Here is a 27,132-nt window from a genome sequence, read left to right as displayed (position 1 = left end):
GATTAAGGAATTTGTTTATGTATTTTCCGTTGACAAGTGGATCGCCACCGGTTTCTGGTGGGTTTTGAATTTTGTTTTTTATACGTTGCCACACATTGTTGACAATTTCAAGATATTCTAATTGGGTGGTCACGATTATCTTAAATGACAGTTTCTCCTGAATCAGGCCAGTTTACATGGTTATGGTTAAATAGATTAGGATTTCGTGTTTTCGTGTTTTATTGTTTACAAACATTGGATCGAAAAATTGAGAAAAACAACAATCAACATATTAGGATTATTAATAAAATTGTTGTATTGCTTGGTCAGTAATTCAACATTGACACAAGTTTATTAATAATTGTATCGATGCTTTTTGAAGTTTGGCATCGCAGCTGTGGGTGGCGCCACTGCTGCCATACTATGCTCGGTTTTAGTGACAATTTATTTATTACCAAAAAACAAATTGTCGGATGTGAGAGATCCACAAAAGCTGTATGTGAGAGATATAGCACAAAAAACAAAGAGTTTTAACAAATGACTGAAAAGTGTATATAATGCTCGTACAATTGAAGCGATTGCTCACTTCAGTTTGTGTCGTGCTGATATGCACATAGTCAGACATACACGGAAAACTCATATATGCACCCCAGACGAAGAAATCGGGAACAGCTTCACGATTATAGAACATTAGTTGTGTGCTGCATATTGATCTGAGGATCATACAATGCCCGCCTAATGAATATTGTTGTTGTGTGCTGGATATTATTTTTCAGCGTGCAGGTCTTAGCTGTATGCCTGTTTTATAATATAAAATAACGCCATTTTTTTCAATTCAATAAACAACCTAATTTATCGTTTAATAGAAGAAATTGATTTAATTAACTTTATCAATTTTATTTGCGTTAGCAAAAAATAAACAAAAAAACTTTTTCAAATTTTTTTTTTTTTCAATTTTATTATTATTATTTGTTATTAGCCGTAGATTTATATTTAAATTCATCATATTAAATTGCTAACAGATTTTTTTTTTGCTTACGTTTTTTCCGGTCACCCACCCAAGTACGGACCGCGACCATCGATGCTTAACCTCAGTTTCTGACTGCCAACGACTTTACCACTGCTGCTATACTGCTTGCATATAGTGGCAGTCTTATTTCGAACCGTTGTTACTTTGCTTTATGCAGCACACAGGCATATTTATACCTGCATGCTGAATATTGACTAAATGAATAAAGTCGTCCGTATTTAGAATGGGTTATGCAACAACATTTAATTGAATTTATTTTCTATGAAATGTAGTAGTTCTCCCCACTAAGCAATGTCATCGGATATTATTATTTTAATTCTGAGCCTGGTTCTGAATTAGAGGTTTTTTCAATCGTTCTACAAAAAAACTGTTCACATTAATAGTGAGCATCTATTACGCGAATTAATAAATTAAGATTGGCTCACCTAGTTTGTGTATATTACGTAGGTGGAAGCACGGGGTTTCAGGGGGTTTCGAACATTTAGTTTTTTCATGTTGCAGATATTGCAGTGTCAAATTCTGTCCAAGATGTGACATATTTGCAAGGTATTGGCCTTTTTCACAAAGTATAATCAGCGTAACCTTCGTAAAAAGAATCTTGAATCTGACAAGAGCACGTGTGCGAACGTGTAAAAAACAAATGTTCAAAACCCCCTGCTGAACCGTGGCGATCCTCTTGTCAAACGGACAGTACATAAACAAATTCCATCATTTATTGCTGAATAGATCATTGTCAATGTCGTTTGAGCTGTCAAATAAGTTGTCAATTTCACAAAGCTAACCGCAAATCGAACAAAAAAAGTATTGGATGGTAAGACGCCACATAAATTTTCATACATTTCAAGCGGCGGCTTTGTGAACGAAACATCTTTTGAGGTTAGCTTTGTGAAATTGACAACTCATTTGACACATTTTGAGAGAAGATACCGCTATTTGACACTGATCTATACCACCAACTATTTCTGTTAACATTTCAAAAGCCTTTAACACCGAAAATGGATTTAAAAGTTCGTTCGTCAAAATTTCTATTGTAATACATAAATGTAACATTATCATTGCATATTAATTCGGTAAAAATAGAAACAACTTTAAATGAAGGAATAAAATTAGATTTGATAATCATCTTTATGCGTATGTTCTTGAGATCTTCCTTTTATTTCATTAAAACAATAAATTTATTGTTGCATAGTCCATTCTAAATACAGACGACTTTATTCATTTAGTCAATATTCAGCATGCAGGTATAGTTCGATAGTACCATTTAGTCAATATTCGGCATGCAGGTAAAGTTAAGTAATACATCCCACACCTAATTTGAAGATATAATTCAGCACACAGCAAATATATACCTGGGAACCTCACAATATTCCTACGAGCTGAATAATATTGTTGCCGGAACTATATTTTGAAAATATTCATATTACATGTTTATTGTAATACAACACACGGGAACATTATTCAGTCTGCAGCAAATATATGCAGCACACAACAAATGTCGAATTTGCCGAATTTTCCGTGTAGGTGCACTGATGATGGCGTGATACGCCGAAATCAGCATTGTTTTGTCCTGTTGTTCGTCCGCTCTATGATTGTAAACGGTAAAACGTTTCGTCAGGAATCGTAAACGGTAACACGTTTCGTTCGCGCTTCGTACTTCGTTGAATAAAAGAAATTTTTTCAACAATTTTGATCAAGTCAAAGCAATTCAACACTTTGTCAACAATAGATTAGGATAACTTTTGTTAATAATAGAAGCCACTGAAGCCACTCCATGGGTGGAATTTGTTTCATATTCAGATACAAATTTAGGTTTATGAAAATGAATAAAAATTTTCCAAGGCTCTCAGCTTCGGCGCTAGAGATAGTTTTGCTCTTTCACAAAGTTGTGGAAATATCACAGCTACTTTACTTCATTGTGTAATAATTGGAATGCGTGGTTTTAGAATTTAATTTAATTTATTTCTCCAAGCTTTCGACTACAATCAGTAGACTTTGTCAGGGAACTAATATATATTGTATTTGGTTTCTTCACTTGATTTGTTATATTGTGTGTGTGGCTATGTTATTTGTTGAATTTGTATTGGTGGCTGTGTGATATCTGCTAGTTTCGGTATTGTTGGTATCCATGCATTGCTGAGAATAAGACCTCTGTCGACGTCATCGATATAATATACTGTAGATAATGAGACAAGAAGAACGAAATTTCGGAAATGTAGCACACATACAAGTGCAAAAAATACGAATCACAACACAAAACGAAGAGAAAAAGGAAATTGAGAAATGCAGAGTTTCAATTATTTTCAAATATTTGTAAAGTTGAAGCATTATAATTTGATCGATTCTATTCATTTTTAAATAATTGTAGTTTTCGAAGTAATCATTTCAAAAACATTACAGTATAAAAGCTTACACATGCGCATTAGAGCGGTATACCTGCGTGTAATCCGTTCAAATGCACGTGTCTAAGCTTTTATACTGTAATGTTTTCGAAATGATTTCTTCGAAAACTACAATTATTTAAAACTGAATTAAATGAGTAGAATCGATCAAATTATAATGCTCCGACTTTATGACAATATTTTGCGCGCTTTCTCAAAACGTAAGTTACGTTACACATACATCCATGTGATGTTTCCGCATAAAGTTGCTTTGACATTTACTTATCTACTATCTACCTAATATTATATCGATGGTCGACGTTAATTAATGGACCTTTTTTGTACTTGAATGGCCAAACCTTCTTCAATTTATTGTATTCGTAACGTCGGCCTTTGTGATCTTCTACATCATTTTCATACTATTTTTTGATTCGCCGATGTATATATCGTCAAACGAATTGCAGGGAACATTATAAACTCCCGCATAGTGTAGTCGTTAAAGCAAATTTCAGAACAAACGTTGACAAGAGTTTTCTGCTTAGATTTCACCGAAAAATACTTCTATAAGTATTCGAACAAAACGAGACAGGTAGCTTCTTTGTTTTCTTTATCTTTCACTCCATTTAACATATTTTGAATTTTTACACCTGGTTTGAACGTGACTTTTCATTTAAATCTGTCCCACAACAGGAAGCCTCCTACTTTGTCAGAAATGTATGTTAAAGGAACAAACAGCTAAATCATTTAGCCCAAATGTTCTTAAAATTAAATACGAACTGACCAGTGGCTAGTTATTGAAACTAGCGGGACGAAACGGTGTTTTTAGGTACTCTAGGGAAAGAAAAGACTCGGACGATTTGTTCTAGTTTTCGTTTTTACGCGAATCTGACTTTACTTGGACCTAAAATTTGGCCTTTTTGTTGTTTTCTGTTGTTGTTAGCGTGAATTTAGAATTTTTGTTGGAGCTTTATGAGAACCGACGCTGAAACAACGAAGGAAGAATGAAACGACGAATGAATGAAGAATGAACGGTTGGCCAAAATTCAAACTTCTAACCCCTGTGTGGTATTGGGTCCAGGAATGAATGTATAAAGAGGCGGAAAAGACGATTAGTGTGTTGATTGGTCGCAACTTGCCTTCAGCTTATACTTTTCAATTAATACATAGAAGAGAAACGGGCAAGATAGGTTTAGATTGGGTTTAGTCCCAAGCAAGAAATTCACATATTTTGGAAGAGAATAAGTGTAAGAAACAAACGTCGGTCTTTTCAAAATTTTGATAACAAAAGAGTTAAATGATAAGCTTACGATGACGCACGTGATGATGTTTGTTTCTAACAGATTGTGACGTTTTATACTATTTTCTAGGGTCGAAATTGATGAAAATGATTGAATCTATAACTCAAATGTGCGACGCATATACTGGTGGTGAAGGTGGTAGTACCAAAAATGTATGATGCGACAATTTCGTTGATTTACGTAAACCTTAGACGTAAAGTAATTCTTATAATGGTTCCATGATAAAAGAAATGTTCCATAGTAAACAATCCATCCTCCAAAACATATGGATTTCTTGCTCGGTAAATAAAACTGTGCGTTTCACACCTGTCCTAATACAATTGCAATAATGCAGCAGGTCTCTCATTAATGAGAACAGATTTTCCGTCCACCCCCTCCCCCACATATAAGATTCGTCAAAACAAGGCGGCAAAATGACGAACAAATTTTCCATTGCGGGTCCAACATACCAAACAAATATTGGTAACAATAACAATTCAATCAGAAATTCCACAAATATTCCGTTGTGGATCAATCGTTACCATTGGTTACCATTATAGGTTTCATACACAAATAACGAACATCGCACTAGCGTTTTCCATATCAACACAGTACCAGTAACTGTAACAATATTTCATTCACAAAAATATGTAGCCAGAAATCATCAGAAATTCAGTCAATAAAATCGATTAAATTTTTCACTTTTGAGTCACTTGAAGATTAATTTTCGTTTTCCACCAATTGACAATCAAGAGATCAAGAGATCCCCGTTGTCCGAAAAAGACAACAATCGCCCGGCTTAGCAGAAAATGCGATTCGGTTCACTTGCGGTATTTACAGACGACAAGCAAAACGAATTTTATTATTGAGTCAATATGACACCGACGACGGCGATGTGATCTATTGAAATTCATCGAAACAACTGGACGGTTCAGATTTTCTGAAGGATAAATTTATGGAAATTTATCGAACAGTTCCGAGGTAGGTATATACATAAATGTTGTATACATTGCATTGGTCGGTGGGTTGAATGGGGAAAGGGGTAATGAATACGGAATGGGACGGATAATTTGAATGACGTGCTTCCATGTAAAATGGAATAATTTATCATACGAAAGTGTCCTAAACAGTGGAACAATGAATAATGAACAGATAGTAATGGGTGATATGAATGCGGTTTTTACCAATTTAGTCGAACAAACATAAATGTAAAACAGTTTGTTGTCGGAACAAAATGCACGCATGGGCCGATAAGCAGCGAAATTTGTTTACTTTTTGCATGAATTTTGTGGGTATAAAAAATTGAAAGTTTTTTATGGGTCAAGTGTATCACGAAAGTTTGCCATAGACGAGAACAATTAGTTAGGGTGGATCGATGGTGCCGTCTGTGGTTATTCCGAACATATACTGTCATTTTGTTTTCACGTATGAAATCAAGTGAAGAAAAGTTGGAAACTCCATTTCGACAGTGTTGTTGTCGGAATATTGTTCCTTTCTGTTTTTTTCACTTTTTTCATTTTTCCCGCAGTTTCAGCTGAGGTCAGAAAATGACTATTTTCTCGCTTGCGTTGTGAAAAGGTATGTGTTCACCTCGAGGAGAAATAGGACATATCAACTCGAGTGAAATACGTTAGCTCTGGTTGGAATTTTCCATTTTCTCCGAGTCTCCATATTTCCGAGTCTCTAGAGTATATTAGTCTTTAGAGACTTACTATTTTCATACATTAAGAGGCATGGACGCTTTACGCAAGAGTTTGGATTGCTGCTTAATCAGTGTAGGTTATCGGTTCCTTTGACGAGTGTGATACAAAAGTCTGTTAGAACTGTTGTATGTCAGGAACTAACTAAGGTGATAAAGGATTTAGTGGTGAAGAATGACGTTGATTCTTGGATGAGGTTGATTGCGTTTCCGTTTATTGTTCTGGGTAGTAAGTCTAAGGGAACTGATGGGGTTAATGTGATTAGGTCTAATCTGAAGGTTTTCAAAGATTGTGTCAATGTTACTGATACGTTGAATAATGTTTTGGAAACTAAAGGGAACCTGTGGATAAAGATAGTGTTGTTGTTAAGGCGGCTGCTAGAAAAGTTAGCGAGGGAGATATTAGTGGTGCGATTAGAGTTTTATGCTCTAACGAGTCTGTGGCTCCTCAGACGATTGAGACGGCAGTGAAGTTACGGGCTAAGCACCCAGAGGATACAGGTGGGATTTTTGAAGAAGTGAAAGTGTATATTGATTTAGGTTTGACGACGGTAGATGAGGTTATTAAGGCTATTAGAAGCTTTCCTCTGAGTTCGTCAGGAGGTGTTGGTGGGTTGCGGCCGAGGCATTTAAAAGATCTTATATCTTTTACTTGTGGTGATTCGGCGAGTCGTCTGCTTAAAGCTGTTTCTTCTTTGGTGGATGTGATTAGGTCGGGTAAGGTAGAAAAAGATGTTGCGAAAGTTTTTTTTGGTGCTTCTTTGACTGCTCTCAATAAGGGAGAAGCAGATGTAAGACCAATAGCGGTTGGTCTTGTTTGGAGGCGTATGGCGGGAAAGATATCGAATTTCAAGGTTAGGGAATCTTTGGTTGAGAAGCTGAAACCAATTCAGTTTGGTTACGGTATTCAGGGAGGAGCGGAGGCTTTAGTTCATTCAGTGCGTAAGTTTTGTAAAGCTGATCATGATAGGCCGATGGCTCTTGTTAAGCTTGATTTTGAGAATGCGTTCAATATGCTGTTTAGGAAGTTTATGTTAGGTGAAGTGCGGGATGTTTGCCCTGAGCTGTTTCCTTTGCTGCAACAAGCGTATAGGCTCGTGTCGAATCTGTACTTTGTTGGTGATCCTCTGTTGTCTCAGAGAGGATTTCAGCAGGGAGATCCGTTAGGTCCGCCAGGTTTTTGTATAGGTATCATGAAGATGACGCATGCTCTTTTGTCTCGGTTTAATGGTTGGTATTTGGATGACGGTACTATAGGTGATGAGTTGTCTGTAGTGTTAGATGATATTCAGAAAGTTTTGTCTTTTTGTGAGGTGTCAGGTTTGCGGCTTAATGCTAAGAAGTGCGAGGTTTTCTTTATCAATGCGACTGATGATGAAGAATCTCGTATGTATGCTGAGATATCAGCTTTGTTGCCGGGTATTAAGAAGGTGGATGAGTCTACCCTTGAGTTGTTAGGCTCGCCGGTGTTTGAGACAGGTTTAGAGAGGATGTTTTCGTCTAAGGTTGAATCAATCAAATTGATGTGTGATCGATTGAAGTTGATGGACGTACATCCTGCTTTGTGTGTTTTTAGGAAATCTTTGAGCAGTTGTAGGTTCAGTTATTTGATGCGCGCTTCTAGAGCTTACTTGCTTCCGGATAAGCTGAGGTCTGTTGACGAAGTTTTTAGGTCAGCTTTGGAGTCGATTACTAATAATAGGGTAGAAGGCCTTTCTTGGGATCAAGCGTCGCTTCCATTGTCTTTCGGAGTTATGGGTATTAGGAAAGTTGAGGATTTAGCAATACCGGCTTACTTGTCGTCAGTCTTTTCTTCATCAGATTTGTGTGACGTGATTCTTCAAAGATTTGATTTACGAGTAATTGATGAACAGATTGTACAATTAATTAATGAAATTCCTCAAGAATTTGTTCCAGAAAACGATACTCTTAAAAAGGAACAAAAGAATTGGGACATCCCGAAGATCAAAAATCAATTTAATGAATTATTTGAAAATGGTGACCTGAAAACTCGTGCCAGACTACTTGCATCATCGACTAAAGAATCTTCAAAGTGGTTGCAAGTGATCCCATCGAGTCAATTAGGATTACTACTGGATAACAATTCTGCTAGAATTGCTGTTGGTCTTCGATTAGGCACTCAAATATGTGAGGAACATAAATGTCTTTGCGGTAAAACAGTCGAAAAAGATGGATTGCATGGTTTATCTTGTGTGAAATGCGCAGAAGGAAAATATGTTAGACATGATATTATGAATAACATATTCGCTTATGCTTTCTCTAGTGCAGGTGTTCCAAATATAGTACAGCCTCCAGGTATTTCAAGAGATGATGGTAAAAGACCTGACGGTATGACTTTGATACCATGGAGTCATGGGAGATCACTCTTGTGGGATGTTACCGTCCGGGATACCATGGCTGCATCATATATTAATGATTCATCAAAGAAAGCACGGTCCATTGCTGAAAAAGCAGAGAGACATAAGCATAACCATTACGTTTCTTTGAAACAAAACTATTTGCTAACCCCACTTGCTTTCGAGACTTTAGGTTGCATGGGTCCGGAAACGAAGAAACTTATTGATAAATTGGGCTCTTTAATGAAAAAGGCAACGGGTGAGGTAAAATCGAAAGAATACCTTCTGCAAAGAATTTCCATCGCAATTCAACGTGGTAACGCTGCTTGTATTTTGGGAACATTAGGGAAGAGGAAGATTGATGATGTTTATTGACGGTAGGTTTTAATTTTTGAATTTTTCAAAAAGATCGATGTTTTACCGGCTGCGCCATAATTGTGAGCAGTCTTTTTTGTCGCATTTAAAATAAAGAAAGAACTTTACTGAAAAGAGTGCCCTCTGGCGTTTTTTAAGTGCTGTACTTTAGATGATTTTCGATTATATCTTTTCAACACAACGGCCACCAAATTTTGATACCGTGTACACTTGAATGTGTTGTCTGTTTTAACTACGCAAGAAATGCAACCCTTACGCTCCACCAGCAAATATGTTCCATGTTAATGCTAGAAGCAATGCTATGGAACTGTAGAAGACAATAAGGTTCATAAGATACACTTCGAGTTTCACTGTTTGCTAGGGGGAGTATTGTTCTAATTGATAAAATGAGTTTATAATCGATTGCTAACGTAATTCGTTTAATGGGAGATGTAGGAATCTTATGAATTTTGTGACTTTTCCTCATTTTTAGGACTTTTTTCTTGACTCATTGTCGACATTTTTCGGTCGGTTTAAAAATATCAGAAAGAACAACGCATGATTGTTTGATATGTTCTTTGCAATGTTGCAATTCCTTAGACAAATTATACCTAGACCGGTATTTCGTACGATAAAGATACACATTTCGTACGATTGTACGCAGAATACATCATTTATAGACGTACACTTTTGACAGTTCCAATTTGCCCACTTAATTAAGCCTTGATTTCCACTTACAAAAACCATTCAATTTAGCCTATGTTTAGCTATAACCAGGCCTCTATTGTTTAAAGTGTAAAGGGAAGCAAAACAGAGTGGTTGTTTTTTGAAGTGGAAATCAAGACTAAAAGGACAAACACACACTACCAAAAGTGAGAGACATGACAACCCATGATATTTGCTCATTTTTTATAGGACAGTGACGCCTTCCGACAGTGCAGCTCAAGTGCCAATACTTACTCTTAGGTTGCAATACCATAAACAAAACTGCAATGTTTACTGCTTCATAGCTGCGCATCGACTAACGAAATAATTTGCTTGCATGTTATAACTCAAATAATTGCTAAGTAGTTGACTATAAAGTTGATATATAGAATATATGTGAACTACGAAGCGCGTTGACTTGCTTCACTCACTTTGTATCAATTGCCTAATGCTCAGATTGTAAAAAGACAATCGTAAAATCAAAAAGGGAAGTGGGAAATACCGCAAAAATCTCTACACTCCACTTACTTGTTTAACTTACGACGCAGTTCCGGCATAATTTTATTACCTAACGTATCGGTAACGCACATATCTATGGAACAGATGCAAGAGGGAAACGATAGTTAATATTGGGATTTTCCAGATTTTGTTTTAAAAAAATCAGTCGAGTCGGGTATAATGAGTCAAAGACGTAAATCATTCCACCACTCACTCACAAAATAGTCGAAAGGTCTGTCACATTACCACAGTTAACAAATTGTTACCCGATGAGAGTCAGAGAGGAAATTTCTTTTGATGACAAGTATCAACGATGATTTATCATGTGACGATTGTTCCATGAAGAGGGGGTGACGCTTACAGCTTTGATACGCAAAACGTATCACAAATGGCAGATGATGAGGAAAGGGCAAACAACTGTGTCAAAAACCACAGACGGTCGTGCGTTTGTACGCAAAAGTTTTATCAACAAAAAATTTAACCAAAAAATTTTGCGTCACAAGTGGCAGATGTTGAGGAAACTACCGTAAGGGAAATTGTTAAAATAGGGGAAACTCCTGAAAGAGTGGAATTGAAACGGAAGAAAGCTTTTCAATAACCAATTTTTCAAGAAGTTGTTTTCATTCTCTTCATCATCTGCCATTTGTTATTCATTACTTTTTGCAGGGGCGCCGACTTTTGTTTTGGTTGTTGGGTGCAACATTTAAGTCCATAATATGTAAAGCGCCGCAGGCGAAATTTTTCCAGGCACGGACGAACTAAGTTGGTTCACAAATGATATGTCTGTGAAGTACCTGCGAACTTAAACCTGCGAATTCTACATTATATTCCAGTCGTTGTGACGATCATTTTACATGAAGTTTTAGTGATTTCAGGAATTATAAAAAATTCGCAGGTGTGAAACTGCGAAATAAGAAATTCGCAGGTTTAAAACTGCGAAATAAAAAATTCCCAGTTTTGAACCTACATGTCAGTGTTCATTTGAGTTCATTTTTATACAGTGTATTAGGTCCCTTATTTGTTGCTTATTTGACGTTTTAAAAATGAGCCGCTCCTGCCTGGTTTAATTTACTCTGCCGTGAATTTACAACTTTGCTCAAATATTTGTTACTGTCGATCAACAATTTTTCCGCCACATTTAACGTTGCCATTTCCTGACCAATCGATCTATCGATTTCCCTTATATTTCCTTCGTTTTTTTGTCCTTATGTTCAAGATCAGCTCTTCTCACCTTAGAATTTTTGAAGATCTAAACAAAGTGACAGGAGACAAACAGTTATGGGAATATTTATAACACCCTTATATCAACGCACCATGCAGATGCACCAAAAAAAAGTGACATTGACAGTATCTAAGTTTGTATGAAAATCATGTCCGGAGCGTTAGCGGAGGACTTGACGCAGTCTAACTTCCAAAAAAAGAACGAAGAATTTTTTTTGAGACGCGTCAAATTTTCGAATTTCGTCAAATTTTCGAATTTCGTCAAATTTCGTCATATTTTCGAATTTCGTCAAATTTTCGAATTTCGTCAAATTTCGTCAAATTTTCGAATTTCGTCAAATTTCGTCAAATTTTCGAATTTAGTCAAATTTCGTCAAATTTTCGAATTTCGTCAAATTTTCGAATTTCTTCAAATTTCGTCAAATTTTCGAATTTCGTCAAATTTTCGAATTTCGTCAAATTTTCGAATTTCGTCAAATTTTCGAATTTCGTCAAATTTTCGAATTTCGTCAAATTTTCGCATAAAACTGTAAACTGTTATAAAAAGCAGTGTTGATTACACTTCTAAAACGACTGATATCCCAACAAAAATCTCTTCGAGAAAAGTGTGACGCAGTCTTTGAAATACAATTTCTAAAATGAATGATATCGCTAGAGTTGACGCTTTCAGCTTCGTTACGCAAAAATTAAATTTTACACCCAATTAGTTCAAACAAGCTGGCTTAGTTTTTCTCATCATCTGCCAAATAATTTTTACCAAAAAAAAATTTGACTGGAAACAACCAAAATTTTACCAAAAAAATCTGCGTCGCATGTGGCAGATAAATTTTCTTGCTGGTCTGTTCCTGAACATTTGCCACTTTGCGACGCAGATTTTTTTGGTAAAATGTAACCTTAAACAAACAAACACAAAATGTTACAACACAACAACCCAAATACCATCGAAGCTTACAATGAAGGTCCATTATGATGCACTAAAAAGTTGGCAAAAATAGCAGATGTTTGGTTAGTCCACAATGGCCAAAAGCTACACAAATATCAGAATCAAAATATTGATCGCGCCAGAATAATTGTGACAAATCGAACGGTATATCAACAAAATTTGACAGTTCACAAATCACAGCTGTTCCGAATACTCAGTGCTTCCGAAAATTAGTCGTCGGTGATGTTAGTGCTGCCAGTTTCGAATAGTCATTTTTGTGTGATGTAATTATGCGCAAATAATGTAAGACGTGAGAATCAAATTATACACCTTTCCTTAGCCAATACTGTGTAAGTGAAATATTTCTTTTATTCCCAAGAATTAGCAACACTCTAGTTGATTCGAAAAAAATAACCTGAAAAATGTTCGAAACTCGCAACACTGCATAACCGAATCAGCTGAGTTCTTTCGAAGTTTGACACTAAGTCAATGTGCCGTTCTGAAATAATTTAGCCGCCGCCGATCCCTTACCAGTCGGCGCACCGCCGCCGACTATTTTAAAACCGGCACACACCTCTAATTTTCGTCAACTTCCGACTTAACTTCTAAAACGACTGATATCCCGGCAAAAACTCTTTCAGAGCAAAGTTGGACGCAGTCTACAGTCTATATGTGTGATAACTTCTAAAACAAGTGATATCGCTAGAGGTGACGCTGTCAGCGTCGTTACGCAAAATTGAATTTCACAGCCAATTAATTGAAATTAGCTGATCTAGTTTTCCAAACCATTCGCCAATTTTTTTTTTCAGAAAAAATTTTAACCAACAGAATTTTGACTGAAAAATTTTCAACAAAAAATTCTGCGTCGCAAAGTGGCAGATGCTCACGGACAAACCTACGAGAACATTTAATCTGCCACATGCGACGCAGAATTTTTTGTTGAAAATTTTTCAGTCAAAATTCTGTTGGTTAAAATTTTTTCTGAAAAAAAATAATTGGCGAATGGTTTGGAAAACTAGATCAGCTAATTTCAATTAATTGGCTGTGAAATTCAATTTTGCGTAACGACGCTGACAGCGTCACCTCTAGCGATATCACTTGTTTTAGAAGTTATCACACATATAGACTGTAGACTGCGTCCAACTTTGCTCTGAAAGAGTTTTTGCCGGGATTACTTTTTTGTAGTTTAAGTGAATTGTATGAAGATTTTTTGGACACTGTCCGGTTGTGGTATCTGTAATTTTGACGTGCATTTGCATGGTGCGTTGCTTATATGCATCAATAGCATCCTTGACTAGCTGTTGTTCTTTGCATCGACTCTTTATTATGCAGAAAGTTTGTGCTGAATACAGCATTTGCGTGGCTTTTGTCAGTCGTGAAATAACTGGATGTTTAAAATGACCAAGAATATCTTTCATTTCTGATAATCTAAGCCAATAATTATATGAAGTTTCGTTGAAAATGATTTTAATTTACTTTTAGAGCATAAAATCCGCTTGATTGTTATACTTAATTAAAGTCCTCGAAGTGTCCTACTTAGGACAGTAGGACAAGTAGGACAAATTTCGAAATAAAACGACAAAGTAGGAAAGTAGGACACTGTGGGAGCGCTACAATATCGCAATTTTTAGTTTTGAACCTGCGATTTTTCTAGCTAAACCTCCTAATTTTCATTTGGAACCTGCGAATTTTTAACCAGAGCTTCCAACTTCCCTGTTGGTCCTGCGTTGGTTTTTTGGCAGGTTTGAAACTGCGAATTTGAACCTGCGAATTCTTTAAACTTTCATCAGTAGAAAGTCATGTAAAATGATTGTCACAACGACCGGACTATAATGTAGAATTCGCAGGTTCAAGTTCGCAGGTACTTCACACACATACAAATGATGCGGTTTTTAACTAATTTGATCAATATTTTATTGGGTGCTACGCACCCAACAAACTCGTTTGTCGGGTGCTCGCGCACCCATTGCCACCTAGAAGTCGGCGCCTCTGACTTTTTGCCGTATCTATTAGATACTATCTAAGCAGTGAGCGGTTTTCCCTCCGATATCAGTCTTTTTGTAAGTAAAGTGGATAAAAGAACTTGCGTCACATTTCCATTGTTAGTGGTTTTTGGGCGATATCACTTCTTCCTCACATTTTCGATTGAATTTACATTGAAACATATAGGGTTCTGGGTTCTGCAAACTAGTACGATTGTCACTTCTTAAACTAAGACGAAAGACTCCGCCAAGATAAATATACGAGTAGTCTCCTTCCTTCGTTAAAAACAAAAAATGGAATAGAAGTTCGAGCCATCTGTCGTGAGCAAAAATAGAAACGCAAGTGAATCATAGTCTCTATACATCATTTTCATTATACTGTACTTGTCAACTTTACTTTTCGTTAAGTTGTCATTAACCTCAATCAATTGACGTAAACTGTCTACAAATCGCTCGTTCAACACTCCCTCTAGCAATCAAACTACTTTTTTTTAAGGTGGTGCAAGCGTCAAGTAGCCTTTACAAGCACATGTAAATTATAGCGTAATCTGTCAAAATGTGGAATAGTGTTTGTAGAATACAAAGAAATAAGGTGTGAATTTGACACAGAGAGCTGATAGTTTGTTTGCTAGATAGACTATTGGCTCGTTTCATTCATTCGACATGTCTTTTTTATTTTTCTATTTTATGCTTTTTTTATTAGTTATTACAATATAATCATTGGATATTCCGGACATACCAATAGAGGCGTGAAAAGAGTTCGTAGTCGTTTTCAATTGTTTTGCTCCTTTCTGCCGATAAACCAGTACATGTCAATAAATGGTCTGAAGTCGGGTCCTCATTTTGACATAAGCGACAAATCGGTGATTCAACAATTTTCATTTTAGCTAGATGTCTGTACAGCAGGTCATGACTTGTGACATGGATTTTGCGATTTTTGGACATGATTGAAGAAGATTTTGCATTGACCCATTTCTTGCTTTGTGATTCGTTTGCATAGTGATCCATTATTTTGTCTTTAAATTTTTTGATAATTTTTTTGCTTTGTAGTAAACGTGAATTTCCCGTTGTCTGACAGTTGGGATCGTGTCTGACGTTTACAAGGTCATGAAAATGATGTATATTTACCTTTGACAGTCCGTTTCTTCTCACAAACCTCGAAAGTTTTAAATTGAGTATCTCGGCTAAATCTTAACCGATTATGACGTGTGATAGCTCGTTTGACTCGTACCGTACGGATACACATACGAATGAAATACATATACGAAAATATGAATAGGGGGTAGTAGGAGCAAAAAGTTCGTGTATGTTCCTTAGTATGTACCCAACAAAAACCTCTTCGAGAAAAGTGTGACGCAGTCTTTGAAATACAATTTCTAAAATGAATGATATCGCTAGAGTTGACGCTTTCAGCTTCGTTACGCAAAAATTAAATTTTACAGCCAATTTTAGTTCAAACGAGCTGGCTTAGTTTTTCTCATCATCTGCCAAATATTTTTACCAAAAAAAATTTGACTGGAAACAACCAAAATTTTCAGTTCAGGAACAGACCAGCAAGAAAATTTATCTGCCACATGCGACGCAGATTTTTTTGGTAAAATTTTGGTTGTTTCCAGTCAAATTTTTTTTGGTAAAAATATTTGGCAGATGATGAGAAAACCTAAGCCAGCTTGTTTGAACTAAAATTGGGTGTAAAATTTAATTTTTGCGTAACGAAGCTGAAAGCGTCAACTCTAGCGATATCATTCATTTTAGAAATTGTATTTCAAAGACTGCGTCACACGTTCTCGAAGAGATTTTTGTTGGAATATCAGTCGTTTTAGAAGTGTAGTCAACACTGCTTTTTATAACAGTTTACAGTTTTAATTCAAAATTTTTACGAAAATCGAAAATTTGACGAAATTCGAAAATTTGACGAAATTTGACGAAATTCAAAAATTTGACGAAATTCGAAAATTTGACGAAATTCAGAAAATTTGACGAAAATCGAAAATTTGACGAAGAAAGTAATTCTCTATCTGCCACCATTCAAGAAATATCTCCAAAACCCCAATTGACCCACCCATTTCCAACTTTCGACATTTTTCGCATATGCCCCTCTGTTCTACTCGTAAAACTCTGAGACTTTGCCGAAGAAAGTAATTCTCTATCTCTCATAACCCAAAAAAATATTAGTCCTTTCATCCTACGCTCGAGTAGCTCAAAATTTGGTCACTCTAATCACTCTAGCTCAAACGAATATGCCCCGATTTTTTTAAATTATTTTTTTGTTCGAATCGTGTTACGAATACCGTTCATTTGATGGGTCGCACGCCTCTGTAGGTTTCAATACAGCTAAGCTACAGCCGAAAACGCGTTCCCGACCCTCGAAAACACCACTCAGAAACCACTTCGAGGCCAATAAAACAAAATTCTGGTTTTTCCTGGGGTAATGGCGTATCACATTTTCATTTCTATGCCCACCCTGAGGTTCCTGCAAAATTTCATGGAGATTGGCTGACTAGTTTCCGAGATCGACCGTCGATAGATAGACAGATAGACAGATAGAAACATACAAAGTAAGTTGAAAGATTTTGATTGTTTGGAAAACGTTAATTTGGTGCATTTTCTATCAAAATGACCAACTTCAAAACGATGTATCTCCGGCAATTTTAAAGTTACATAGTCGAGTGATAGCTCGTTTTGCTCGTATTTGAAGCGCAAATAAGATAGAATAGGATTTGTGGTGATACAGGTCAAAGAAAAGAAAGTTAAATTCTCGCCTATATATAGTTGCCGCGTCTCAAAAAAAAAGCTTCGTTCTTTTTTTTGGAAGTTAGACTGCGTCAAGTCCTCCGCTATCGCTCCGGACATGATGTTCCTTTTTTTTAAATCAAATTTTGCAGAATGTTAGGACTTGCGTTACGGCACCAAACTAACGTGGCGCCATGATACTTATCAAATCGCTGACGACAAAATGACAAAAAAATAAGTGAATGATTAGAACAGTATATCAATACCAATCTGTTCCTGTCAGGGCCAAATGTCAAGAAATATTTCGCTAAATTTCGCCAAATTTCTCTAAGAAAATTCACAAAATTTAGTGAAACTTAGCGACATATTTCTTACTATCATCAGATGCGCCCTTTTCACTTGAGATACACAAGTTGATTCGACTGCCCATTCGGCACCTCTGATCTGACCCAGAGGTTTGAGCTAATTCCAATAATCACAACCACATTACTGTTATGCAACATTGGGAACTGTTACCCAAACACCTGCAATTAATTTCCTCGCTCAATTAAACCTTATCTTAATGGATCGTATTGCAATGTAAACGAAAATTGCAAGTTATATCCCAGTCTGCATGCAATACGTAATGAATGGACTGTCAGTTGTAGCAATTATGTCTGTCGAAAATGCCATCATTCCATTTAAATTCGGCATGCACAGCCAGTCGTTTGAGATAGATGGGAAAATATAAAGTGAAGTGACATGGCTCGTTCGAATTACATAATTTGTTGCTGTGTTACCGTCACCGTTCTTTATGTGACATCGGAAGTCTTAGCAAGTGAGAGTATCGACTACTTCGAACCGAAACCACTGTCCATTGTGAACGCAATGCAGAAAATTCTACGGAAATTCTACTATCACACAGCGACTACGTTGTTCATAAAAATGGGCTATGATGTAGCAGTAGACGCAGTGGTCAGCGAATTGGTTGATCAATTGGTTCAAACCGAAAGCGGGAAACTTCTTCTCACTTTCGTAATTGAAAATTGCACGACGGCATCATACCAGAACCATCGACGTTCCTACAACTTGTTTGTGGTTGACAATTATGATGGTTTCAGGTAAGAATCAAAGCAACGGTCTGTTTCAATCGTATGATGAAAACACGGCAGTGTAAAGTTACCGAGGCAAGAGCAGTCGATTTGACGAGGGACCTAAATGCATAAGTAGGTCTTTGATTTTGGTGCTAGTGAGTGCGTTTCCTTCCGCGATGTGCCTTATAATACATGAAACGAATACGTAAACGATTATAACGGGATTTACGTCCCTTCTTTGAATGTATATTTGCGTCGTCTGCTCCTGATTGGTTTACTTTACACTGCCGTGATGAAATCGAATTTTGACAAGCCGAAAACAACCGACCGCCAACCACCGAACAGAACAGAAGCAAATATAACCGCAATTTAAACAAATTCTTTCAAAGTGAGGTTGTGTTGGCTTTTCTGTGGATGACATTTGACATTTTCAACTACCTTTCAGCAGTGACATAATTCATAGTTTCAGTTGCCTGATATTCTAGCTCTACCCCTTATCCCCCCTTTTTTTAGGCCTTACATATGTCGAGGCCACTGTTGGTGGCAGATCACCTAAACGATAGGTCCAGTTCCAAACTCCTGAAACCTCAAGGACCTAATCACTTCGACCGGTTCAGATTAGGTTTCAGGTTGACCTGATGTGTTTTACGTTTTTTGAGATTGTTGTCGAAGAAAAGTTCGAACGATCGATGGGTCAACCTGAAAATTTCAGGTCAACAAAATTTTGATTCAGATCAACTCAATCCTCATCCATTCGGAACCATAAATAATACTCATACTCATACCCATAAACTGCATCCGAATCCGGAGCTGCATAAACTGTTAAAAAAATTCCGCAATCTTGTTGTCGTTGGAGAGCTCTCGTTCCGTTTTTTTATGGGGGAAAATCACATCGCAATCAGGACACTGACAATATTCCCTGGTCGAGCGTACAACCGCGTGTGCAAATAATGTTTTTTTCCCGGTATCCAAAACCGGATTTCCCGAATTTCCCGGTATCCTTAAAATTTAGCTAGATTTCCTGATATAAAAGTTCTGATTTCCCGGTAAACATTTTCTCATTTCCCGGTAAATGTAAAATTTATTTTATTTTTCAATTAAGTTTGATCAAGTACTGTCGTGACAAACATGAATTATTTTATAAAACGTCGAAAGCCAAAGTCTCGCATTCCAAATGTTTTCTTTATTTGTTTATGTCAGATTTATAATATTTTTTGTTTCATACTCTCAGCTATTGTAGTGCTTGCCTAATGATTCCGGCTGCATAGGCCCGCGACATTTGAGAAGTTACTGAACGATCGTGAGCGGAGCGAGCGAAAAATTGTAGCGATTTATTCATTCATCATTCATCATTTTATTTTCCCATTATGCAAGGGTAACCCTTATACTAAAATTTGCGCATAATTTCGTTGGCCCACAACAGTAAGATAAAAACAGAAGAAGAGAAAGAAAAAAGGAAACAAAAGACGTTACACTCTACATTAACACATGAAAAATTTACGAAGAAGAATAAAAATAAAAGTAAGAGAACAACAGCAGAATTGGCGGCTGCTAGGAATTTCGCGCCGCGTCATTCACAATAATTAACAAAATGACACATTTTGTATAAGGAAAATGTAACTTTGTGGGTTATTCCCTTGACTGAAAGTCAGGGTCTTATGAAAGAAAATACCCTTAAATGTCCGTAACGCTAAGTTCACTTTGATATTTTGAAAATGTTCTACATTGGCAAAAAACGTTAAATACAGAAAACGTCCGTACACTTGTGGACTCGATAACTCGAGTAATTCTTTACCGATTTACAAAATTTTGGTTTTAATCGACGGAGAATGAAAATCTTGAGGTTAAGTTCGTAGATGGGCAATATTGGGATAATGAAATGGGAGTAATTCTCAAGAGAATTTTATTCCTTGTTACCGCGATAACTTCCCTAATTCTTATCAGATTTTCAAATTTTTTGTGTTATTCGACGAAGATTGAAATTCTTGAGGTTGAGTTTGCAGATGGATAATGTTAGAACAACAAGATGGGAGAAATTCTACACAGACGCTTTTCCTTGTGGACTCGATAGCTCGAGTAATTCTTTACCGATTTGCAAAATTTTGGTTTTAATCGACGGAGAATGAAAATCATGAGGTTAAGTTCGTAGATGGGCAATATTGGAGTAATGAGATGGGAGTAATTCTCAAGAGATTTTTTTACTTGTTACCGCGATAACTTCCATAATTCTTATCCGATTTTCAAAGATTTTGTCTTAATCGACGAAGATTGAAAATCTTGAGGCTGAGTTTGCAGATGGATAATGTTCGAACAACGAGATGCGAGAAATTCTACACAGACGCTTTCTCTTGTTACCGCGCGATAACTTGAGTAATTTTTACCCGATTTTCAATTTTTTTGTTTTAATTGACAGAGAATGATATTGGAGTAGTGAGTTTGGAGTAATTGTAAACATAACTTGTTTACCACGACATTTTTGCAACGGATTTCCAGAAAAATTTCTTATTTGACGAGTAGTGAAATTCTGGATTTCTGGTCTAACAATTAAGAAGTACTTCCCAAAAGAGTTTTTGCTTGCTTGCTTGAGAAACCGATAGCTCGAGTAATTCTCAGAGGCTTCAAAAATCAATTTCGACCAGTAGCGTAATTCATGTGGTTAAACTCGAACATTGGAATTTAATTGGACTAGTAATCTGGGATATACGACAATTTTTGCGGGAAATCCGTATTCTTAAAAGAATTTTTTTCGTTCCTAAAATGTTTGAACGAGTGTGAACTTTGTGGCCAGAGCGAAGCGAGGGCCGTAATTGACACGAGTTATATTTTTTCAAGAGGTAGGCAGGAAATACGCCAAATTATACTCAGACGCTTTTCCTTGTTATCGTGATAACTTAAGTAATTTTACCCGATTTTAAGTTCGTAGATGGATAATATTGGAGTAGTGAGGTTGGAGTATAATTGTAAACACAACTTGTTACCGCGACATTTTTGCAACGGATTTCCAGAAAAAAAAATTATTCGACGAGTAAGTGAATCTGGATTTCTGGTCGAACAATCTAGAAGTCTAGAACAATCTTGCTTGCTTGATAACACGATAACTCGAGTAATTCTCAGAGGCTTCGAAAATCGCAGATTTGAAAATATTAAGTGTTTTCGACCAGTATCGTAATTCATGTGGTTAAATTCGAACATTGGACTTTATTGGACTGGTAATCTGCGATATACGACAAATTTTGCGTGAAATCGCGTTCTTAAAAGAAATTTTTCGTTCCTAAAGTGTTTGCACAAGTGTGAATTTTGCCAGAGCCGTAATTCACATGAGTTTTTTTTTCAAGAGGTAAGCAAGAAATGCGCCACCTGTTCAGCGCTTTTAGTAGACTATATAGGAGACTCAACTTAGGAGTAAGACATCGCTCGCTGGACCTTCAACTCATAGCTCTTTTTGTTTCTTCAGGAAATTAAATAAATATGAGTAAAATGAAGCATGTGATGACTGCTGTTTTCTGAATAAAAGAGACATCACCTTTTCATGTGACTTTAATTTTGTGATCTCAAAAACACCACCTCATTTAAAAATGGTTAGAAAACTAAGGCTGGAATTATAGAAAAAAAAGCCAGTCAAGGGACCTGACCCACCCAAGAGGTGGGGCCTAGTTGTGAATGACGCGGCGCGAAATTCCTTAACACCGAATCGGCACCACCCTCACTGCTTAATAATAATTTATACAAACAAAGTATTAAAACATAACGTTTGTCTGTCATGAACAAAGCAACTCAAAACCGGATACAACTAGTCTCGTATCATAACTTTCATCTCAACGTTATCTGATTTACGGAGTTCTCTCACTCACAAAAATAGACTAAACCGATAAAAGTCCTCACTCACACATATATCGTTGGCCTACTTTGACCATTGAAAAATTCCACACACTCCTTCCGAAACAGGCTCAACGAACTAGCCATTCTCGTCCTCACTGGTATTGAATTCCAATCGTTGATTCCTTGTACAAACAAAGTCTGCTTTCCCACCACATGTTCGGCTCGAGGAATAACAAATTGTTTCGTCCGAGTTGACCGACCACGCACAAGAATTTCATTCAGATAAGCCGGTTGTCCCATGCAATCAATCAGTACAACAACGCCATGGCCCGAATTTTAAAAAAAGTGTCAAACGAGCAACCTAGGAATCGAGTCACATACGATTCAGTGCTATCATAACGCTTTAGACCATAGACATATCGTACTATTGACTTAATCGAAGCAGTCAGCACCTTCCACGACTCATGATCCAGTCCATAGTAGAATACAGCACTGCAATAGTCCAGATGCGGTAAAAGAAGCGCTTTAGCCAGAGTGCAACGTGTCCGCAGAGGAGTCGACCTTGATTGAGGCCATAGGCTGCGAAGACCAATGTAGACTCTGCGATATTTTAGCAACATGATCATTCCACTTACACTGAGAGTTTATAATCAATCCCAAATTTTTCACTGTTGCCGAATAACCAATCTCCACTCCATTCATGCTGACCACTGAAATGGCACCTACATTACTCGCCCCGATGACAATGGCTTTCGATTTGTTCGCATTAAGTACAAGCTTATTTCTGTCATACTTTGAAAATATTCTACTCTCTGACTATAACCCTATATTTATGACGTTCAGCGTATGTAATTTTTGATAAAAGGTAGTAATTGATCGCGAGCGGAGCGAGCGAGAAAATTTTCCAATTTTCTATTTTGTACATTCTATTTCGGAGTTCTCGGTGAAATATTTGACAGGACTCAACGCGTGTGAAATTTAAGAAGAAAGGGAACAATCGCGAGCGGGGCGAGTGAGAAAATTTTGCGATTTTATAATTTCAAAACATTCTATTTCTGACTTCTCAGCCATTTCGATTTGATTTCCCGTTTTAATCGATTTCCTGTTTTTTTTTTTCAATTTCCCTGTAAGTTTGATTTCTCGTCTATTTTGATGGCCCGTTTTTATCGACTTCCCTTTTTTTCGATTTCCTGTTTTTTTTATTTCCCGTCTATTGCGATTTCCCATCTATTGCGATTTCCCGTCTATTGCGATTTCCCGGTGAGTTCGATTTCCCGGTCAGTATGATCTCCCATCAATTACGATTTCCCGTCAATTTCGATTTCCAGGTGAATTCAATTTCCCGGTGAGTTGGATTTCCCGTCAATTTCGATTTCTCGGTCAGTATGATTTCTCATCAACTTCGATTTCCCGGTGAGTTCAATTTCCCGGTGAGTTCGATTTCCCGGTGAATTCAATTTCCCGGTGAGTTCGATTTCCCGGTGAGTTCGATTTCTCTGTCAGTATGATTTACCATCAATTTCAATTACCCCTGGCTTCCCGATTCATGGAAAAAAGAAAAAAATTCGCCTTCGGCTAATTCGTTTTTTTTCGTTGATTTCCCGGTATCCCGGTTTTCGGCCAAAAAATTTCCCGGTATCCCAGATACCAAGGATACACATTATTTGCACACGCGCGTACAACATACGCAACGATGTAAAATGTAGCACATTACTTTGGATGCTGCGAAAGTAATTCATTGAGGGAGGTAATTGTTTTGTGATAAAGGCGAACTCGCAAGTGGTTTATTTGAGCTCTGTAGCTGTCTTTACGACCAAAGTAGAGTTAATATATCCGAGCCGAAGGCGACGTATACAACTACAATTGTCGAAAACCAGTTACTGAAGCAAACTGCTCAAAACACGAGTGTGCTAGCGAGTATCACAAAGTTGTTTTCGTATTGATCCATTAGGCAGTAGCATCCAATGTACTCTGGTTTATTGTCTGCTTTATGCATAGGTCGATTATCACAAAGGAATTCGCGAAAAATGAAGCGAGAGTATTAATCTTGTTAATGAATCATTTTCGCAGGGGGCCAACTGTCATTTAATAATAAACTTTCGCATGGGGCGGGCAATAAAATATTTTTTTGTGTTTCTCTTACATTCACACTCTTGCTAAATCCGTAAATCAAATCAAGGAAGAGAATTCATATTTTTTACTCTGACTTACAGGCGAATTTACGATCAATTGTCACCGGAAATTTTCGACTATTCTGGATACTATACGATCGTCCTAGTTGAATCGAACATTGAGTCTAGCTACGAGACCATAAACCGAATACTAGGCAACTGTTGGGCATTGTACATAACAAATGTTCACATTTTAGCGTCAACTGTAAGAGAATCCGAGGAACTCTATCTCTACACATATTACCCATACACAGTCGAGCACTGCGAAATTGTCAAGCCTGTCGTTCAGGACATTTTCGTCAATGGTAACTTCATTCATAATGCCTCGATGTTTCCACTTAAGCTAGGGAATTTCTATGAATGTCCTGTAACCGTGGCAACCTACTCATTCTGGCCATTCATGATTCTGACTGAGGTATGCGAAGACGAAATTTTCGAACCATTTTTCCGTATTACTTGAACCATTCACAGTTCGATAATGGATCTCATCACATGGACGGTTTAGATGGTAAAACAGTGCGAGTAATTGCGGACCATTTGAATTTTACGCCAATTGTTAAGTTGTCATTGAAAAATGTCATTAAGGAGATCAGAAACGAGGTCTCCAGCGAAAATCAATCCACATTAAAACCATCGTTACACATGGTGAGGTCATTGTTTGGCCGAACGCACACGAGCAATTCAAGCCATAAGTGCGCCTTCTATTTCAAAACGTATCGCATAGCTGATCATTTTAAAGCTTTGTTTTTGACATTTGTAATATGACGTCAGCGGTATTTTGTTCAACTGTCAGTTGTAAATACTTAAATTTTTGGCGCACTTATGTCGTGAATTTCGTGCATAACTATCGTGGTGCTTTCGGCCCCTGATATCTGCCACTGTAATTAATGTTTGCGACTGAATCAAAATTGCAGCTTTCCGACAATACGGCGAATATGACGATCGGTGGACTAGTGGCCTCTCCGCAACGGCTTCAATTGTACGACATGTGTGCACCGTATCACCATGGATCTCTGCAGTTTGCCGTACCACCGGGGAAAAAGTTCTCGTCATTGGAAAAGATTTTTTTCCCATTTCGCTACAAAATCTGGTTCTGTTTGTCCGTACTGTTTGCGTTCGTGATATCGGCGATCGTTTTCATGAAATCGATAACACGAACGAGGCGTGCATTCATCATTGGTAACCGGAACGATGCACCGTTATTGAACACTGTCAATATTTGTTTCGGCGGTTCGTTGACGCGAATACCGAAACGCAATTTTGCCCGGACCTTGCTGATCATATGGATTGTATTCGCAATGGTGGTTCGGAACGCTTATCAGGGAACGTTGTTCGGATTTTTGCGAGGCGATCAGAGAAATCGTCCATTCAGTCAAATGGATGAGATTTTTGAGTCGAACGTTAAAGTCTATGCGATACGATCGTTTTTCCAGGAATTATACGATGCCGTGCCAGCTATTCGAGATCGGTAAATATATTTTCGATGGTGGGGAGACCACTGGATTTGTAAATATTTTTCTTCGGGCAACTCCTTTGCAACTCTATTTTTCACGCTTAACTACATTGCAAATCTTTCGGCGGTTTCCTCAACACTATTAGCCATAAACGTTACAAACGTTAGTCGTTTGCAGATTAGAAATTTACAGTGGAAACATTAGTGAACTGACAAAACTTCAAGAGGATGACTTTGATGGCGTTTTTATGACCCAAATTTTCGACTATTACACCTATTTGCATCCGAACGACAAGATTTTCCGATGCAAGGAAATCATTCGCATGGTCTACTATACGATCTATCTGCGTAAACATTCATGCTTAACGCGGCCATTGAATCAACAAATTCAAAAGCTAATCAGCAGCGGCTTACTTTCGGCTTGGAATAGCAACTTTAGGAAGAATTCTGTAAGCAAGCTAAATCAAGATCAAGTTGAACCGAAACGACTATCGATCGATCAAGTTAATGGACTGTTAATCATTTGCATGATCATGTATGCGATCAGTGTCATCGTATTCGTTTTCGAATTGGTGTCGTCCAGATGCAGGTCAATGAAAATTGTTTTGGATTATTTTTCGTCCTCAGATCGACCGGTGTCGAGACGACCCACGACTATGAAATAGTCAACAGTGCTTGCATTGAAATAGTCTCTCTCGATCACTAATAGATTAAGATTGGCTCGCCTAGTATGTGTATACTACGTAGGTGGAAGCTCGGGGTTTCAGGTGGTTTCGAAATTTAGTTTTTTAAGATTGCAGTATCAAATACTGTCCAAGGTCTTACATCTGTGTGCGAGGTGAAGTCCTTTTTCACTAAGTAGTCTGCGTAACCTTCCTATAAAAATCAAAACCCACTCAAACCCTGCGGCGATCCACTTGTCAAACGGTTTGAACAAAGAACTTGAGGGAGGTGTCAAACGTTTACACAAAAGAAAAGCTAATTCTCGCCAAAATTCGTACAAAAGAATATTTCCCCGTCATAATAGTCTATACCATTTCTATAATCCCGGATGGAGAGCCGTTTTCATTGCATTCCCTTTGTTTGCAAACCGATCAAGGAAAATTGGGAAAGCTATATTTAGATCAGTGTCAAATAATGGTTTCGTCTCTCAAATAGTGTCAAATGAGTCAATTCCACAAAGCTAACCTCAAACAGTGACAGCTCCATAATTTTTGTAACATTGCGGTTAGCTTTGTGAAAATTCACGCCATAAGTGCGGTCGAAATTCAAAATGGAAAGTGCGGAAGTCTTTCTAACGTAGCGTTATCATACAATAAATGATGGAAGTTGTTTATGTACTGTCCGTTTGACAAGAGGATCGCCACGGTTCAGCAGGGGGTTTTGAACATTTGTTTTTTACACGTTGGCACACGTGCTCTTGTCAGATTCAAGATTCTTTTTACGAAGGTTACGCTGATTATACTTTGTGAAAAAGGCCA

At 37.3% G+C, this 27,132-nt stretch overlaps 2 long non-coding RNA genes across 2 annotated transcripts; one reads left to right on the top strand and one right to left on the bottom strand.

Moving 5' to 3' along the window:
• LOC119083884 lies at window positions 1-27,132 on the bottom strand. The gene is made up of 3 exons (XR_005088966.1): window positions 27,097-27,132; window positions 20,273-20,279; window positions 1-117 (listed from the first exon to the last, which is right to left on the bottom strand). It is a non-coding gene; the product is annotated as an uncharacterized LOC119083884 (long non-coding RNA).
• On the top strand, window positions 23,030-23,574 carry LOC119083886. The gene is made up of 2 exons (XR_005088968.1): window positions 23,030-23,304; window positions 23,356-23,574. It is a non-coding gene; the product is annotated as an uncharacterized LOC119083886 (long non-coding RNA).

Source organism: Bradysia coprophila, unplaced genomic scaffold, assembly GCF_014529535.1.
Source record: "Bradysia coprophila strain Holo2 unplaced genomic scaffold, BU_Bcop_v1 contig_70, whole genome shotgun sequence".
Classification (NCBI taxonomy): domain Eukaryota; kingdom Metazoa; phylum Arthropoda; class Insecta; order Diptera; family Sciaridae; genus Bradysia; species Bradysia coprophila.
This window is presented reverse-complemented; position numbering and strand designations above follow the sequence as displayed.